Raw genomic sequence first — 18,838 nt, forward strand, 5'->3', positions numbered from 1 at the left:
TAGTTATAGTGGTATACTAAAGAATAAAATAGGAATAATAAAATATTTATTCTATATATTGTTGAGAAATAACAAAGTAGGGTCCTTTCCAGAGTAACAGCAGTACTTAAAATGACTCCATTAAAATGGAGTTGTGCGAGTGGGGCCAGAGGAAGCCACAGACATGGTCAGAGAACCTGAGTACCCCTCCTACAAAGATGGGGTAAGAGAGATGGGTTTGTTCAGAATGGAGAAGGTTCTAAGGAGACCTCATAGACACCAAGTTGGCTGGGGACCTAGGATCTATTGGTTAGTGTCCCTCTCCATCAGCGGGGATTGTAACTAGATGATATTTGAGGTCCCAAAGCTGTTCTATAATTCTGTTATTTCTAGTTCACATGCAGTTGTAAGTGCCTTACAAATATTAACTGGCTTAGGGAAGAATCAAGAATTTCATTCAGCTTTTTCTTCGTGTTCCTGTTAGCATGACTATGTGAGACAGAATGCCTCACAAAGAAATGATGTTTGCTGTTTTAAGGGCAAAAAATGTTTTATTTCTACATTGGCTCAGGAAGAATGGTTCAAATGTTCTCTTACTGGTGTAACACCTTTTGATTGAACATTACAATGCGTTTTAAAATAACATTACAATCCATCTTATTGGCAGAAGGTATGAGTTTCCTTTGGCCAGTTAGGTCAGTTATCCTGATTCTGTCCCCTTTCAGCTTCCATTCTGAAAAGCTGAAACATCCTTGTCTCTGAGCAGCACTGCTCAGCAATAGCTGAAAACTCAATGTTTTATCAATGTTATTCCAATCCTAAATGCAAAACACAGCCCCATATTTATATGTAAATATTACTCTGTGTATGTGCCTGTGTGTGTGGTTTGCAGATTTTGTATTTCACTATGACTTCAGGAACTGATTGCCTGCTTGTGCAAGCAATGTGCGTCCACTGAATGTGTAGAGCATTTCTTCTGTCTTCTATGTAACTGTAAATTTTTTGCACTCATATATAAACAGCAAATACATATATAATATAACGTGGAACATATATTACTGTTTACTTATAAGAAAATAAGAATGTAATTATCAATAAAAATCAGTATATTCTTGACTTATTTCAAATTATTCCTCTTCTGAAGAATAGGATTCTGAAAAATAGGATTATGCGATCCTAGAAGAAGGATGAAACAGACTAATTAAATCAGTATTTTCTTATTTTATTTAGCTTTGTTTGCGGCTTGCAACTTGCAGCTATCACTGTAATTTTGAGATTGATCCTAAGTAACTGCATTTCTAGAAAAATACTTCTGTGGGAAAGACTACATCTTCAGGTGTGACTTCATAATATGTTGGGTCTTTCAATTCTTTGTTATATTTTATTTCCTAAGGAGAAGTAACTGCTTAGCCACTCACCAGTCAGTAGAATTGAGAATGTAAGATTTCTTCTGCACATGAGAGAAAATTGAAATGTAATGATGTGGTGGAAGTATGAGACTTGGAAGTTGTTCTCTACTACTAAAATGTTGGTGTCAGGAAATATAATGAAAAGATAAAATTCTTCACTCTTTGGTGACTATAAAATAGGCTTAAATAGGACTGTAAATTTGTATCTCGTTGCATATATTGCAGATATTTGGTTTCATTTACATCTGGATGCTCTGTCAGTCAGATACACTTCTGCACTTGGTGGAAAAAAATATTCTCTTTGAAAAAAAATCTCTTTTTAGTAGTATTCCAAGACTATATTTAAAACTTAGGGGTTTTTTTGTATGTTTTTTTTTTGGACTAGTTGTAAATAGTTGTAGCAGTGGAGTAAGTTTAAGCTCACATTTTTTTTTTGTGTTAAAGAGGACTTTAAAATTGTGCAGTTCTTTAAGATGACAAAGGATTGGTAGCTTTCTTTATCCTGCCACTGCCACGAAAGTATTAGAACTTCATCCAAGTCTTAAACTGTATCTATTAGTAACATTTAATAAATAAATAGGGTTTTTTGTGTGTTTTTTTTTTTTTTTAGTGTTCTATTATCTCAGACTAACAGTTTATGCGAATTATAATTTTTACTTTAGAAGTTCTGTGTTTGGTACTGTTAGCATCATAGGATACAGTATTTCAATCCAAAACTGTAGTTTGTATGGAATATGTGGGCTTTGTAATCATTACTGATTCCTAAAGTTAAAGTATTTCAGGCATTCTATAATCATGATATTGTAGTAATATTTTGAAGAACAGAGTGTATATTATTATTAAAATGTTTTTACTTGGAACTCTGAAATATAGTTACTTTTTAAAATCTGACTGTTTTCAAGTGAGCTTCTTCTAGGTAGATTAATATTTTTTTCTGGTTTTGACTATTATTTACAGAAGAAGTGTTTTACTTCCCGTTAATGTACAGCTGTTTCATGAGTTTGCAGTTTCACTGATATGCAGTTGAAGAGAAATTGCCTTTAATTTTGATGTCCAGCAATTTTAGAAAGCGGTAGTTTGTGAACAAGAATTGTATACTGGGTACTATCTTCTGTATGAAGATTGAATTTGAGGAGGGGCAAATTTAATGTGGAATGTTATGAATCTAAGCTTCATGCCATAAATAGATCTTATTCATAGTGCACTTAAAGTAGCAAGCATTTTCTGAAAGCTTGATTTGTTTTTTCCATGAAAACTGTTCTTCCAGTATGAAAGTGGAGAAACAGTTAAGGAAGATAAGGGGCAATAATGAATGACTAATGGAGGCTTTTCAGAGGAAGGGTAGTTAAAAGGGTTTAATAATGGTAATTATAAACAGCTGTGGTCTGTTGCTAATTTTTTAATGATTTGAACTTAAAGATGAGTTTGATGATTTACACATAGGGAATGATTTTTTAAAATTGGAGTTAAAAGTATATATCAAAGTTATAGAAAAATTCTCTTGCTCTGATCATTGTCTTACTGCAAAAAAACAAAAGTTGTTTGCAATTTTAAAGAAATTTTCGTTCTGAAAGATTTACAGAAAATTTTCACTGATGTTTGGATAAATTGAAATTTTAGGTCAGAAAACCTTAGAAATAGGAGTCCAGTATGTTAAGATTTTTGATGCATCTCTCAGTATTCTTTGAGCTCTGGTTTTCTTTTACAAACATTCTATCTTCATTTGAACATGAATGTGTGAGAAAAAGTTCTGTTTCTAATGAGATTCCATAAATGAAAACCTAACGGATACCTTCTAGCTTGGGAGAAAGGGAGAGCAAATGAGGTCACTAAGGTAGTGATACATGCTAAGGAGGTTGGGGTTGAATCTAGCTAACAAAGGATGATTATGTCACCACACAGAAGTTTTATAAACAGAAATTTTGACCCTAAGCAAAAGAAATGTAATACTATTTTGGGTTACTGTCTGCTTAACCAGAGTAGAGTGGTGACACTGTCTATAATATACTGAAAAGGATAAAAGAGCACAGTCTTGAAATACAGTAGTCAAGGGAGATGTCAGTTACAGAAGAATTTCACACTGAGAGGCAACTAAGGTGAGATTTATAGACCCTGCCTGTGATATGCAGGAACTGCTTACAGGGTGCATAAGTGGAGATTAAACCCTTGAGATAATGCTGAGTAGGGCAATGGTAGAAAGTTTTCTGATATGAGCACGTGTCTGCAAAAGTGACTGCATGCTGAGTATCAGTAGAAATAATGAAGGTGACAAAAATCAGAAAGCAGCATCAAGTCCCCACTTGTTACTGTTCACAACTTGAAAAGAAATAAGAAAAACTAAAAAGAGGTTCTTAAAAGGGGGGTAAAAGGTACAGTGAAGAAAACTAAACCCAACCAGCCAGTAAAAAATACTTAACAAGAGGGAGCATGTAGCAAGAAAGATTTAAAAAATGGCAGTATCTCAATAAGGAAGGTGAAATTTGTTGGAAATTTGAGATTATTGGAGGCAAAGATGTATCAATTAAAAGATGGAGAAGAAGGAAACAACATCTTGAAATCTAAAAGATTTGTGGCAAACAAACAAACAACAAAAAAAAAAAACAGTAAGTAGTACTGCTAGTCTAAGAAAGAAGCTGACAAGGGGTCTTTTCTCGGGTGACTGAGACAGTAACATTCAGTGCAGAGGACTCCCAGGCCAGAGCCTTCTTTTCTGGAGAGCTCATTAGAAGTTGTGCTTGAAATTGAAGAACCTGCAGAGGAAGTGTGGAGTGTCTGCACATAGGGTCATAGTGAACTGAGCAGGAAGAAGTTGCTGGACTTGCTGGCATTTGCTACAGTGCTCTTGAGGAACTCAAGGTTAAAATACCTGCACCTGCATTACTTCTAGGCATATGTAACTTCTTCCTTAGGACTGACTTGTTGCCTGCAGCAGTCCTCACGTGTTCGCTAATGTAACAACAGGTATTTCGTTTGTTTTTGTTGTTCTAGTGGTTTTTGTCATGGTCTAGGTAATTATAGAAAAGCAAATCTTTGAAAAGTGCTGGACAGTGTAGCTAAATGATATAAAATAGACTTTACTTGGACAGATCCATTTAGGAAGAGCCTGTAAATAGGAAGATATTTGACAGGATTAAAATTCATAGAGAAGCAGTTTTGGTTGATGTAGACAATTTGAATTTCTAAAACACTTTTTCATGGACCCTTTTTAAAACCTAAGGAAACTAAGCATTAGCAGGATAAGAGTAAATATCCCTGAATGACAAATTAACAGCCTAAAAGTTGGGAAATAAGGAGTCAGGTGTAAAGAGGCATCAGGGAAGTTTAAAAATAGAAGTTAAACCATTGAGCTCTGTGTAACTTTGAAAGCATATTGTTTTATTAAGCAATAATAACTTCACTCTATTTCTTTTGCTGTCATCCACATTACGTACGCTACAGAACCTTTAATATGTGGAATTTATTTTCATTACATTTGTATGTACTTAGATTAATTGCCTCACTGTCATATCTAAATAGGAATAGTATCATACTGTGGAAATATATGCGAGAAAGTAAATTTTGTGCCTTTGTTTTAAAATACTGAATGTAGCTAGTTATACAGAAGAGCAGTTTGATTATGGGTAATACTGCCTTTGTATTTAACGTAACTGATGTTAGTTTTATGAAATTATTTTTTTATTTCTATTTACTTTTATGTACAAAGATCATCTTAATGAAGCTAGGTTAAGAATTTGCTCAATTATATCCATTTTAGTGTCTTAATAAAATTACTCAGCATATCATAATGGAAAATAGTTAGTACCTAATGAAGATAGTTTAATTGGAGGCATTACTTTGCATCTGATGAAACTATTTCTTAAGAGTATTAAAGAACCCTCATCTTTTGCGTGCCAGATTTTTTCATGTGTAGCTCTTCCATTTTATCTTTTTCTTTTAAAGAGTATCTAGCAAAATGAACATGTGCTAATATGCATGAAAATATTTTATAAAATTTATAATTCAGGATACATTTCGGCAGCGTTCTTAGTTTTACAGTTTTGGCTCATGAATTGCCTTGTGTGTATTCAGGATTTGTCCCTTCCATCTTCGGGTATTCTAATGATTCTCTAATTGAGAGAACTTTATATTAATAATGTGAATTGTTACAAGAATCAGTACAAAACATGTCCAGAACATTTTGTTTCCTGAAAACAGTTCAGCACTTGAGAAGAGTTGATCAGTAGTTAAGTCTCCTGAATTCAAAAACCCTTAAAAATGTGATGCACTCTTCAGTTACATAAGAAAATTTTGTGACAGTGGACAGCAGAAGAAAATCCCTATAAGCTTACCTACCATGTGAACTCTTCCAGCTGATTTTAAAAACAAGGGGAATAAACAGTGCTTTTTTTCAGAAGAAAGGCAAATTTTTTTTTATTATTGTTATTTTTAGTTTCTCACTATTGGTTAATAGTGAGGAAAAGTAGTTCAGTCCTTTCTGGAGGCAGTATCGTGTCTTTTGGAATAAGTTTTCCAAGTAAGAAAGAGGGATCTGCGTTCTTCCACCTTCAATCTTCAGTGAAAGGAGATATGATTGATTTGCTTATAAAAACAACGTGTTTTTGTGAAGTGGAAGACTTTTCATGTTTTTGTCAAAGGCATCTATGTCGGTATCCATTTCAATCTAACTACAGGAGTAAAACAGGATATATTTTTTAAGTCACTTCGAAGTTATCACTGTTGTTTAGTCCTTGTAGTCAGAAAGTTACTGTCAGTTGTCTGAGCCATCTGGTAGTAGTTTTAGTAGGCACAGCGCTATGTGATCCCATTTTGATACAACTAGCACAGCATTAATCTTATAGTGATTTGTTCCTTTGAACCTCACATTTTTAGCCATATCAGTCATCTTCAAGTGCTGGAAAGGTATAAGCATACAAACAGAAAGAATGACTTAAGTCAGTGCAAAGCAACCCAGCTTATACAAAACGTACAAAAGGTAAATGATTTATCTTCAAAAATGTTAATCAAACCAGCAAAAATAATAATATTAAGTGTGATTTCACTCACTTTTTTGTTGTATAGTCCAATTAAATAACAGGTTTAGGTGATGCGTTGTTTTTTGTTTGACTGTGAGGTACACAGTTTGTGTGCCAGCAGGGATTTCTCAGTAGTACATGCATACTATACAGCATGTGTGGTTCCAGCATGTTCTGACATTGTAGAAAATTTTGTGGAGTGGGACCCTTTGGATGTAGGGTGGCTTTGGAATATTAATACAAAGATAACAAGCATTCCTTATACTTTTCGCTAACTGGTCTGAAAATTGGCAAATTTTCCTTGGCGTGTTCCTTGGCAAATGCAAATGTATTTATATTATATATTTTACAATGTAGTGAACATATTTTATTTTTATAGGTCCAAATGCTGACACATAGTAACATGAAAGTGTTTCTTGGGCTGAAGTTTGTATATAGCTTTATATTAAGTTTGTCAAAGCTTTATGTACCTTCATTTACCCAGATATTCAGAATTGTTAAAAGGGGAAGCTGGGAAGATCTATTGAAAAATTAATCCAGCCATGTATTCTAATACTGAAGATGTTCATGGTTTTGTATGCAACTCTACTTTCTTCTGTTGTTTACCCTCTGAAGATTTCTTTTAAGTTTTAGGATACCCTAATTGAAGTATGCTAGAAGATAGTTTATTTTTCAAAATACTAATGAAAAGGATTCCATCATTTGAATGGAGAGGTATTTAAATCTGAAACAGTGCTTGTATGGTAAAAGCAAACGTGGGATTGAAGCGATTTCTGACATCACTTCAGATCAGTTCTGTGACCTGAAGCAGTTAAATGTGTAGTGAGCAATTTAGTAGAAACCTTGTAGACTGGCTAGTGAAAGCCTGAGCTATATCATACGTTTTTAGCATATAAACATAACATTGCTATAAAATGTTTTTGTATTTTAGAATTTATTGTTACTTTAATTGAACAAAAATATAGATTGCAACTGCCTTAGCTTAAACAGAGCAAAGTGTCTTGCTTGTGCAGAAGAAAAATATAAAACTTGGATTTAAATTTAAAAAGTATGCAGTGTTTCTTTCAGTTATTCCCTATTGGTGCATTGCCAAGATAGCAATATATAACTTTTTCTTAATGATGCAGTTGCAGGAGTCATGTAACCAAGAGCACGTACCTTTTTAAAAAAGAAAAACAACAAAAAACACCATCAAACCCATCTTATTGATTTAGGGATATAAAATAAAAAAAGACTAAGAAAAGTTCACCATTTAGTAGTTATTTTAATAATATGGAGTTCTGTGCTAGTTAAATACCTTTGAGTTATACTGCAACAACTTCATTGCTACATTGAATTTGCATTATTCTCTAATTTCTAATTCCTGGATGGAAAGCCAAAACATTATTTTTTGAAAAAAATAGAAGATTAAATTTTCATTTGGAGAATCAATTATAAAAACATAAAGGCTTTTAAATTCTAAATTATATATATTTTTTGAGAAGCAGTGTATTGTTCACTTTTACTGGGACTAATTTTATTTAGTTTTACTTAGTCTCTGTAATACTAAAAGCCAGTGATCTGTAAAGAAACCTTATTTAACAAAAGTGCCTTTTTTTTTTTTTTAAGGTATGCTATTTATTATTTCTATTGGAAAAATATACACACACAAAGGAATATGTTAATAAGCCTCTCAGTACTTCAGCTGAACACTGATTATTTGAATGTGTATTTCTGAAGAGATAGCTGAGAGAATATGAGAAAAGTTGAGAAATATTTTTTATAACATGTTTCTTCATAAATTAATCTATATGACAGAGGATGACAGATGAGCTTCTTAGTTCAGGAACTTTATTAAGTTCTTGAGCATGTTATCTGCCTAGATTTTGTGATGCGAGAATTTATAGGATGGCAGATAAAAAAGATGGCTAATGTATCCTGTTGTTAAAGAACATGGACACAGACATACTTGATTATAGTGATGACTCATAATAGTCTGACCATCCTTAATATGGTGCTTGCTGGTGCCAGAAGAGAATATGAACTTCCCTTAGTATATGTAATTGCATGAAGATGTTCTATTGCTATTGTCTGGGAGAACATAGGCTCTGACAATGAGAACCACTAGATTGTGGTGGATAGGCTTTTTCTAATTACAGAAATATAAGAAGAACCAGAGCAGAGTTCCTTTGTCAGTGTACAGGGTGTAGGTGGCAGGATGCTGAATGTAGCAATATGTGAGAAGACCGAGAAAAACAAAAAGAGAAGCAGTTCTGCAGAACCCTACCTCAGTGGAGGAGCAGGGCAAGAGGTGCTCCAGGCATTGAGCAGCAGCTCCCTGCAGCGTAGGAGAGGCTGACGTTAGAGCAGGCTTTCCCCCTACAACCTGTGGGCACCTCCTCTGCAGCCATGGAGGAGCCATAATGCAGCAGTGGAAGATTACATCTGGAGGAAGTGCAGCCCATGGAGAGCCCCTGCTGGAGCAGCCCTGGGCTGGAGCTGCAGCCCATGGTGGGGCAGGAAGGTGTGGCCTAAGGCGAGCTGAAACCCATGGACAGCTGTGGCTGAAATTGGCTCTCATCTCATATTGGGCAGCTGCTAGGCTCTGCTTGCAGTGTCTACTCTTGCAGGACCCTCCTCCTTACCCCCACTCCCTCAATCTAACATAAATTTTACAAGAGTCAGAGGGAAGGAGGCTTGGTGGTCATGTGGCAGTCAAGTAAGATCCCATCACTGTGGGACTGTGGATTAATGAATAGTGCAGTTCATTGATATGACAGATTACAGATTCTTTTCGGTTGCTGGTCATAAAGACACTGCCTGCGTAGCACATGAAATTAACTAAGAACATGAATATGAATAATAGAGCCAACCACAAATGCATTAAGTCATGGAATAACTCTACAAATTTCTGAGTTTCCTACAGAAGAACTTTGTATAACAGTATGCGAATCTTACCCAGTAGTTGTTCCAGTTACAGAGAGGAGAGAGGCTCAACTTGTCTGCAGTGGTGTCTTCCCCACTTGCCAATTGTATCTTTCCACTGTCACCAAACTTCCTTTTCCCTTAAGGCATTTTACACTATTTCTTACTTTCAGGTGGAGGTTGATTGAAAGAAAAAAATATATGTCTGGAGTCAAAGTTTACTTAAAATTTTTTTGATAGGTGAAAATCTGCTGGCTTTGGGCTGGCTTAGGAAAATAAGACAGTTTATCAGTTCCAGAAGTCACATAAGTCCCCATTCCTGCAAGATGATAATGGAATTTGCCTATGTGACCTCTACCCTGCTGCATGCTCCACGTTGTTTGGTGCTTGCTAACAGCTGAGGTTGCAGATCACATTGCTCAAGGAGTTATCATGGAATGGATTACCCAGTGTATTACACCCTGGAGGTTTGCCTTCTCTCAAGTGGGGGATGTTTTAGTAAGTTAACTCCAGTAAATATTTCACAAGTGTCTTCTTTTGGCTCAGATTTTAGCATGTAAAGTTGGTCTGGAAGGTAATTTCCAGTTTCGTGGCATTTCACTCAACATTGTCTGCAATATCCTGAGTGCACTTTCTATAGTGTTTGGGCCCGTGACACTGGCAAAGCTGGTTGTGAAGGAAAAGCTTCCTGAGGCTTATGCAGAATATTCACAGTTATTCATGCAGACATACAGTCACCAAGTAAGCTTTCCTGTAAACATGGAGAACACCGTGTCACCATGACCATGATAACTGGGCACCCACAGTGCCTAGAGACCCAAGTGAGCAAATGCTGCAAATTTTTTCTCATTCTCTACAAAGCCATTCTGATTATCACTGCATTCATGCAATGCACATGAACTCAAGAGTGTCAGGGAAGAGCACATCAGGTGCTTGTGTAGCTCAGCAGAATGGACAGTCTATGATCAGTAAGTCTAACGTATGCTTGTTAGTTATATCGTTTTGTTATCTTTTTATTAATTTTTTTTTAGTACACTTCACTGGCACAACCGTGAATCACTAGCACCTGATGCTATTCAGCATCTGTAAAATTCACTTACTGTTCATGATGCTCAGCATGTGCAGACTGATAATCACGGATTACGTTCTCTACCAGCGCTCCATCTCAAAATGTTGTAAGCAGAAAGATTAAAAATATTTATTGTTAGAGTGTAGTATTTTATGCAGCACCCATTATTGATCCATAGGCTCTTTCGATCTGTTGTGAGATAACTGTTGAAAGGCTGAGGAAAAAATTAAGAAACTGCACTTACAAAAGTCATCATTATAATGACAAGCAATTTAGTTTGAGGTAACTGAAGCAGTGAAGAATGCAATCAATCATATCAGCAAGTATATTTACAAATTTTATTAGTCTCTGACAAATGTTATACAGATCATCAAGGTCAATTCATAGTGAAGCTGGGATATTGTTTTCATATTCTTAGAGCAATAAGAATGCACTGAATAAACTACCTTGTCCACTTCCCTGGGGTTCTCGCAGTGCAGTGAAGCAATGAGACAGGAAATAAAACCAATTGCAAAATGAAGCAGTCACTTTTTCCTGTTTGCCTAGGGCATGTTTCCAGGCTAACAATTCCAAGTTTGGGGAAAACTTTGTCATTTTTGTGACAATCACTGTTGGATATTAAGTCTCCTTGTCTTTCCAGTTCCTCATAAATGATTTTTCACCAGAAAAGCACAATTCTTGGGCTTTAGGTTTCCAGGTATTTGTACAGGACACTTGCTAGATGTATTTGTCAGAAGAAAATTACTGCCAATGTTTGTAACAAATGGAAACAAATACTTACCCCTCAGACAAGAACTCTTGAAATTGAAAACCTTAATTAAAGAAACACAAAAAGCTTTATTAATAGAGATGGAATTGTCATTTTAGTAAGGTAACAGGATTAACCCTGGTGGGCAACAAAGCTTGCAACACAACTGTTTGCTTATTCCACTGTGAGTTGGAAGAGAGAGTTGGAGGGGTAGAAGTAAGATAAAAGCAGTCTAATAGGTAAAGCAAGAACTGTTTATGCAAGCAAAGTAAAATAAGACTTTCATTCACTGCTTTTCATAAGCAGGAAAGTGTTCAGCCATTTTTGAGAACACATGGCTTTATCACTCAAGACAGTTACATGAGAAGACAAACACCATAACTCCAAATGTCTCCTAGCTCAGATTTTATTACTGAGCATGTTATTACATCATATGGGATATCACTTCTGTCAGCTGGATCAGCTGTCCTGGTTGTGTCCCCTCCCAGTTTCTTGTGCACTAGCAGTAGAAAAAACATTGGTGTGTTATCAGTGCTTCTTTTGCCACAAATCCAGAAAGTGTATGTGAGAACTACTAAGAAATGTAACAAGCTCTGTCCCACACCAAATCAGTACAAATAAGGAGACTGTGCTTTTCCTTTGAAAAAGCAACATCTTATAGCAGTTGGCTTAAAATATTTGTCCAGTAACTTCTGACATCAAATGTCTTTGAGGATGTATGGCAAACAGATTGTAAGGTAAATAGGTATACAGGTATAGGACCGGAGAGATTACTGTGTTACAAAGGAGTAATGAAATAAAGAGCTTACCCATGTCCTGGGCTCACTGAAGGGCTCCAAGAGAAGTGATCTCCAGAGAGAGGTTCTTCTTCCTTGGGAGTCAGCCCTTAAATGGGGTCTAAGAGAGGTGCAGCCTGGCTCCACCCCTTCCGGTCACTCAGGTGAAATTGCATTCACCTGTGCCCCTGCAGCTGACTCAGTGCTCGCCTCAGGTGGTCAATCAGAGGTTCAGGCCGTGATTCAACAGTTCCCATACAGAGGAGATGTTAAAATTTGTTATTTTCCACTGTGTGCTTTTATTTTTGAAAGAATTACTTTCTGCTGATCATTTAATAATTTACGTGTCTGTAATCACTCTGGTTTCTTGATTAGAGTCACAGTCATTGTGTTGTATTTCTTTTTATTGATATTGTTTTAAAGCTTATGTCCTTTCTGAGAATGCTGTTATGAACTGGAGGACTATTTTGTATTATAAGTTAATGCGATACGTAATAAAGAGTTAAAACCACTAAACAAATCCACAGCAGCTATTGGTACCACCAGGTTATGGTTTTTGTGGTCTGACTACTGAACCTCTACATTCTCAGCATTACAACAGTTCCAGAATTTTCCTGTTTAGTGATGTTCATTGGATAATGCCAAGTAGTCCAGGCTCCCTAGAATTTCTCATTAGACAGGCTTCTATAGTTAGTGAGACCTGGCTGACCATTTTATCTGGGATAAGGAGTATAACAACACATAAAAATGGAAGAGAGGCCTATGGGATCAGGGAGTCCTATTGCTTCCCACCTTAGATAATCACAGAATGCAGTCCTGTTCAGAAGTGTATCTTTTTTCATCCAAAAGTGATTATGTTGTTTGCTTCATTAATATTGGCAGGTGAAAATGTTAAGAATGTTGTTTCACTGGTAATTTGAAACTGTCCTTGAAATTCCCTTCTTCATTTGTTTGTGATCAGCCTCTCTGTGTAAGATTTTTGCATAAAATTTTCCTCAGCAAAGGTGATTTTTCCTTATGTTCTTACACTCTGGCATTTCTTAGGAGAGGGTTCAAATACTGACATTGTGTCACTCTGATAAACTCTGTGCTTCTATTGCTTCCATTTCATTTAATTCCATGGTTTTGGCACTTCTTTTCTACGTTTGTTTGGTCTAAATATGAATGTGGATGTCGGTGACTGCAGTCTTCAGGCTCATCCAGTTCATGAACAGATGTTATTCTGATCCATGTTGGCTGTACTCCTAAATTTGCTACAGAAGTTAATTTTATTCTGCTTTTGGGGGATTGCGTATTCATAATGAAACTATTTAATGCTTATTTCTAGACTTTATTTTTTAAATAAGTAGTGCTTGTAATTCTGTTTCTTGTCCAGGTCAATTATATTCTCCTTTCAGTCTAGTTCACCATCATCTCCATCTTAGCCATTTCCATTTCTGTCTTTTAATTCTTAGATTGATTCCCACATTCTTCAGTTTAACGAGTTACTTGGTGATATTCTATGAAGGGCTTTACTTATAAGTTGTTGTTACATTTTCTTCATCCAAGATAACTCCCCCAAAATGCTGTAAAATACGCAGATGCTAAGATGACAGTAGTCTACCACAGGTAAACTACTATTGTTTAGAATTTTCATTTCTCTCTACATTGTTCTTCTTTCCTTAACATTTATTATGGTAATTGTTGAATGATATTAATGCGGTCATAAGAAGAGGAATTGAGATGCATGAGCTAGCAGAGCCAGGCACTGTTTCTGAAGCATTGAGACTAAAACATCTGAGGGGCCCAGCTATGCAGGGATATCGGACAAAGGCAGGAGTTGATTTTTATGGTTGTCCAGCTAGTTATACGGTTGATTCTGAAGAAGGAATTTGGCAATGAAGTCCAAAGAGATCTCAGTCCTCATTTGTATCCTGCAACTTCTGCAAATGTATGACAGTGGGAGAGCTGGGGATGGAAAAAGAAGGCAAGAAAAAAATACATTTCTACTGCCTTTCTAGGTATTACATTAGGAATAGAAATAATATATTTATTCTAATTTTTATATTCATGAGTATGTACAACTTCAGCAGACAAACTGTCTCTGTCTCTCTTGCTCACTCCACTGAAAAATTGCTGACACAGTACAACTGAAAGTCATTAGCCAGTGTACTTGGGCACTACTGATGACTATTTGAGAGCTGACCGTAATTGATTTGCTAGAAACTGGAGATGCTGAAGATGCATTGATTATGCAAAGCTTTGGATATTGTATAGTTCGCTATATTCACAAAATTGCAGCTGATTTGTGAAGGAATTCTTCAAAAGATTTAGGGTGCTGGCAATACTTTGTGTGTTTTTCAGTAAAGTAATGGCTCATCTTCCCTTATTGATTTTGTTTTACAGCTTTGGCATAAAAAAAAAAATTACTTTGCTGCTTATAGTTGTCACATTTACTGATAGGAAGGGGGGGTGAAATTCTAAGGGTGGAAAAAGTTAAATTTTTACAGATTGGAAATAGCAGAAAAAAAAGCGTTACTTATTCTTAAAAATCTTGTTGACTTGATTAGAAAGAACTATATGCCTGTTATTTCATGTGCGTATTCAGAACGGGGTTTTAGGTTGCTTTTTCTTTTGTTTTGTTTTTGTTTTGTTTTGTTTTTTTATTTTAAAACCTTTGACTTTCTCAAACCGAAATGACAATTTGTGATAATACAAACTTAGTAAATTATCTGAAATCAAGAAGTTTCAAAAAAAAAAATTTTTTTTGTTCTTTCCTTTTCTTACATTATTTGGTTTTGCCTTTCCTTTTCTGTGATGGTCTCAAGACCAATTGTGATCTGTTTTCTGAGTATGCTGAAGCCTGGGAAGTCTATAATTGTATGTTTCTTGTGTGTGAGTGTAGTTTCTTCTCTCCTTTTAAAACTGAATTGCATTACTTCAGCACCCTCTTGTGCTGGTCTTGCCATCATCACACAGCGTTCAGGGCTCAACATAAACCTGTCAGCTGTCAGATGTGGATCTGTGCAATGATGAGTTCTGCTGTTTCTGCCTGTCTGCATGGAAGTCTGCTTCTGTTCCAGGCTTAATAAGCACTGTAGCCTGTGTGCAGTCATAGCTGTTACAGCAGTCCTTATTGCATTTCTCATCAGCAGGATGCTGTGCTTGAATGTGCATATGCACTGACTGAAATAATTTGAACAGCTCTTTTTTCTGTCTTTGGAAATTATAGGAATACAAAATCAAATCTAACTCATGTTCACATGCACATCATATCACATTCTTGTTTCTAATACTGTATTCTCTCAGCCATAATTATTCAGGCATGCTTTGGGTTCTGCCTTGGATGTGCTGGTAGAGAGAAACATGACTTTCTGAGTCTTTGTGGTTCTCTTGGACCTCCAGCTTCCCACTTCATCAGTTTCTGCTCTATCTGTGAAGGCCTTTATAAGATGATTGACCCTCCTCTCTTAGTCTTTGGCTTTGGAAATGCACAGTTATTTAATCCATATGGCAAAAAGGCAAATGGATATCACTAATATCTCTGACTATTTTATTTCTGCCTGTTTTTACATATGCTGTATTTCTTTTGCCATCTACATCCCCAGAGCCTCTTCAGATTGAACTGTTGAACTGTTTCAGGACAAAATTAGTGATGTAAATGAAACCAACCAGATACGCTACTGTACATATGATTTTCTTTGGAAATAACCGATTTCTAAATTCTCCAGCCAATTTCCATGTTCTCTCAGCTTTCAGAAGCAGAACTCAAGACTGCTTTCTCTAAGTATATGATAGCAAATAAAGCAAAACTAGAAATCTCCCTGTTTTTGCATTTTGGCAAACTACGCTGTAGAAAAAAAAAGTCTGTTTGGGGGGAAAAAAAAAAAACAAAACCCCCTATAAGTATCAGGTATGTTCTAAAGAATTTTGGCAAATTATGTTCCCAGTGGCAAACTCTTTCGCTTTAATGCTTTTTGGTTTTCCTTGCTGTTTCAGTTGAGAAATAGCAGAAGTCTTAGGGTGAGTTTCTTTATGTCGTTTGTTTTTCAATTAAAAGAAAAAGTAGCTCAGCTTCTCTTTAGGATTTTCAGGTATTGCTGTCACAAGGTATATAATAGTGTACTCTGTGTCTGAGCAATGAATGATGCATAAGGAATAAAGCATAGAATGGACAGAGCTTTCACTTAAGGGTTTTCTTTCTTTGAATAGAGATGATACTTACTAAAAAGTATAAAATTACATTTCCATTGTTTTAATTGCAAGAATGTGTATGTGTATCCTATACAGTATCAATTAAAAAGAATTATAAACTATGCTGTCTTACTTGGGTCTGAGTTTTTGTATATGTGCATATTAAAGCTCTATTGCTGCCAGTTTAATTTTTGTTTTTATTGTTCTTATGTTCAGAGGTCACTCCTACCAGTTACTGCTGATATCAAACTGTGATTGTAATGAAGTAGTAAATCACAGTAGTGAACACTGAAGATTACCATTTTAATGACTAATTTTCCTGCAGCTTTTCATTGTAGGCCAGTTCTACTCATGTAGTAACTCTCACAAGGTGTAATATGTTTACTTCCTATCATAAAATTCATGGCAAACTCTCTAGTGATTTGTAAATGTAGGGACAAAACCCTAAAGCTGTTATTAAGAGAATTATGATGCCCAACCTGTTACGCGAGCTTTTCTACTGAGCAGACCATATAAAGATTGTGATGCTGAGTAGATCAGAAAGCATTAAAAAGGTATTTCATACAAGTGCAAGACCTGGAGGATGTGGTTTAACATAACACTCTGTTAGTCTTTTCACTATTTCTGATGCTTTTCAGGATTTCAGCTTCATGAATTAAAGCTGATTCTGCTTCAGATTGACAGAATATGTGGGCTGGTGTAGTACTTGATCAAGCTGATGAAAATGTGATCTATTTTAAATTAAATCAGCTGTAAGGCTTGCAGTTCACTAAAGAAAATTAGAAAGAAAAAATCTGTCCCTATTGCTTTTAATTATTGTTTCCTTCTTAATAGTTGCTCTATTATGTGAAGATCATTCGTAAATCAAACCAAAACCATTTCAATTTCCATGCAGTCTGTCCTCATTTTCACTGTTGCTAAGCTCATGCTATGTCTCCTGACTTCATCTGAACTTGTCGTTCCTGTCTGTTCTGAATATCAAGTGCTCCAAAAATAAACTTTCCTCCATTTAGGATTTCTATTCTGGCACTACATATTTCTTACAGGTTAGCATAGTGTGGAATATTCTGGATTTTTGATTAACGGAGTTGGAAGTCTTCTGGCAGTTGGATTTGAGCAGGATGAATAAGAATTACTGGTGAATACCGAACACCATGTCTGTTAGCCAATTATAGATATGTCTGTTAACCTATATTTTAAGAATTCTTTTTTTTTTCCTATACGTGCAGTCTGCTTTTTTCCTTTCTTTTCTTCCTTTTTTTTTTCCTTCTTAGAAGTACAGTCTCATCAAGAGAATGTAATTTCATTATAACATCGTCATACAATATCAGAAGAAAATCTGCAAGAATGGTGTTTTCTTTGTGTTTTCTAAGAGATATGTTAAAATAAATCCAATCTCTAACCCAGTTTGTGTCTGAAACTTGAGTGACATGCTGTGTATTGTTTTTGTGTTATTTTAAACATATTTCTTCATAAAAGTACGTAACGTGTAATAGATGTGTTTCCCAAGAAGACAAATACGTCAATTAAGTATGTATATTTAAAAAAAAATACTAAACCCCTTTTTTTCCTTCTGGTTTACAATTATTAAAATATAGAAGAGGAATAACAACTATGAAATTATTTTGTTTGTCCTGTGCAGTTGTAATCGTAGTCCTTTTGCTATCTTCCCATTTTTGTAGAGTTTACTGCACTAAGCAGGAAATTCTGTCATTTTATTTCTTATCCTATTTTGTATCATCCTCTGTGACCTGGGGGATCTTCTACTACTTAAGGAGCCTATCCTTCATATTGATGAGCATAATTTGCAAGCTATGACTTTTTCCTTCCATCCCTCAAGGCATATATTGATCCCATCATTTGTAACATGATGGCCACACGCTGTAAATAGAATCTGTGCAGTCAGAATTGAATAGATTCCAGATTTTGGTGGACTAGGAGGACAAGGGTTCTGTGAGCTATACTGAAAAAATTGGGGGAATCTCTTTTTTTTCCCCCTATTTTTGTGGGAAAGGGTAATTTGGAGTGGGTTGCAAGAAGGGTTTTGTTGTTTGTGCCCAATTCCAGATTCTGTTCTAGCAATGCTTAGATATGTAGTGGGGACATCCTTAGCCATGTATTGCACCTGATGTCAGCTTCATGAAGCCATATTGTATTTCAAGCTTTACTTATACTGATTATGACTGCATTTTACTTAGAACCTTAAAACCAAGGTTGGTTCCACGAACATCTAAATCAAATACTAGGTTTTTTGTGTCTTTTTTGTCATACAGAATGTACGGTGTAAATGCAGTATATCACAATTCCAGCTGCTATAAGAGCTCTCCTCCTGGAAATTAGATGGTAATTCTCTGAACCTCAGAGCAAAGATGTAAACAAGAAGCATATAACAAGGAATTGCATAATTTTATAATTGCATTAAGTATCTGAACTCTAACGTATTTAAGAGAAAATGTCTCATTATTTTAGAAGGTTACTTCAGTCAGATTTGCTAACTCCTAAAATAAGTGTGATATCAAGGGATATATCCTATGTTCCCTCTGAAGATTTCTAGGTAATGATGCAGGTAAATACTGGATACCTGCTGTCTTTGTACACATAATAGCCATTGAGGTTACAGTGCCTGCGTTACCAGTGTCTGATATTAATGCTACTAAGTATTACAAGCCTGTATTGTTACTGCATACTAGAGCTATGTTTTTGCTTGACAAGGAGAAGTTGGGGGATTTGGTTTGAGATATTGTTCTATGTTTGAGGCTTACAGCCTG

At 35.6% G+C, this 18,838-nt stretch overlaps 1 protein-coding gene and 1 long non-coding RNA gene across 6 annotated transcripts in view; one reads left to right on the plus strand and one right to left on the minus strand.

Annotated features, from left to right (window-relative positions):
* The window catches only part of FBXL17 (F-box and leucine rich repeat protein 17), a 290,756-nt gene that overhangs the window by 55,316 nt on the left and 216,602 nt on the right, over positions 1–18,838 (plus strand). The gene's annotated exons all lie outside the window — the stretch shown is intronic.
* Positions 10,698–11,971, minus strand: LOC107052341. Its single transcript, XR_001464806.1, has 2 exons — positions 11,931–11,971; positions 10,698–11,185 (listed from the first exon to the last, which is right to left on the minus strand). It is a non-coding gene; the product is annotated as an uncharacterized LOC107052341 (long non-coding RNA).

This window comes from Gallus gallus, chromosome Z (genome assembly GCF_016699485.2).
Source record: "Gallus gallus isolate bGalGal1 chromosome Z, bGalGal1.mat.broiler.GRCg7b, whole genome shotgun sequence".
Lineage (NCBI taxonomy): Eukaryota > Metazoa > Chordata > Aves > Galliformes > Phasianidae > Gallus > Gallus gallus.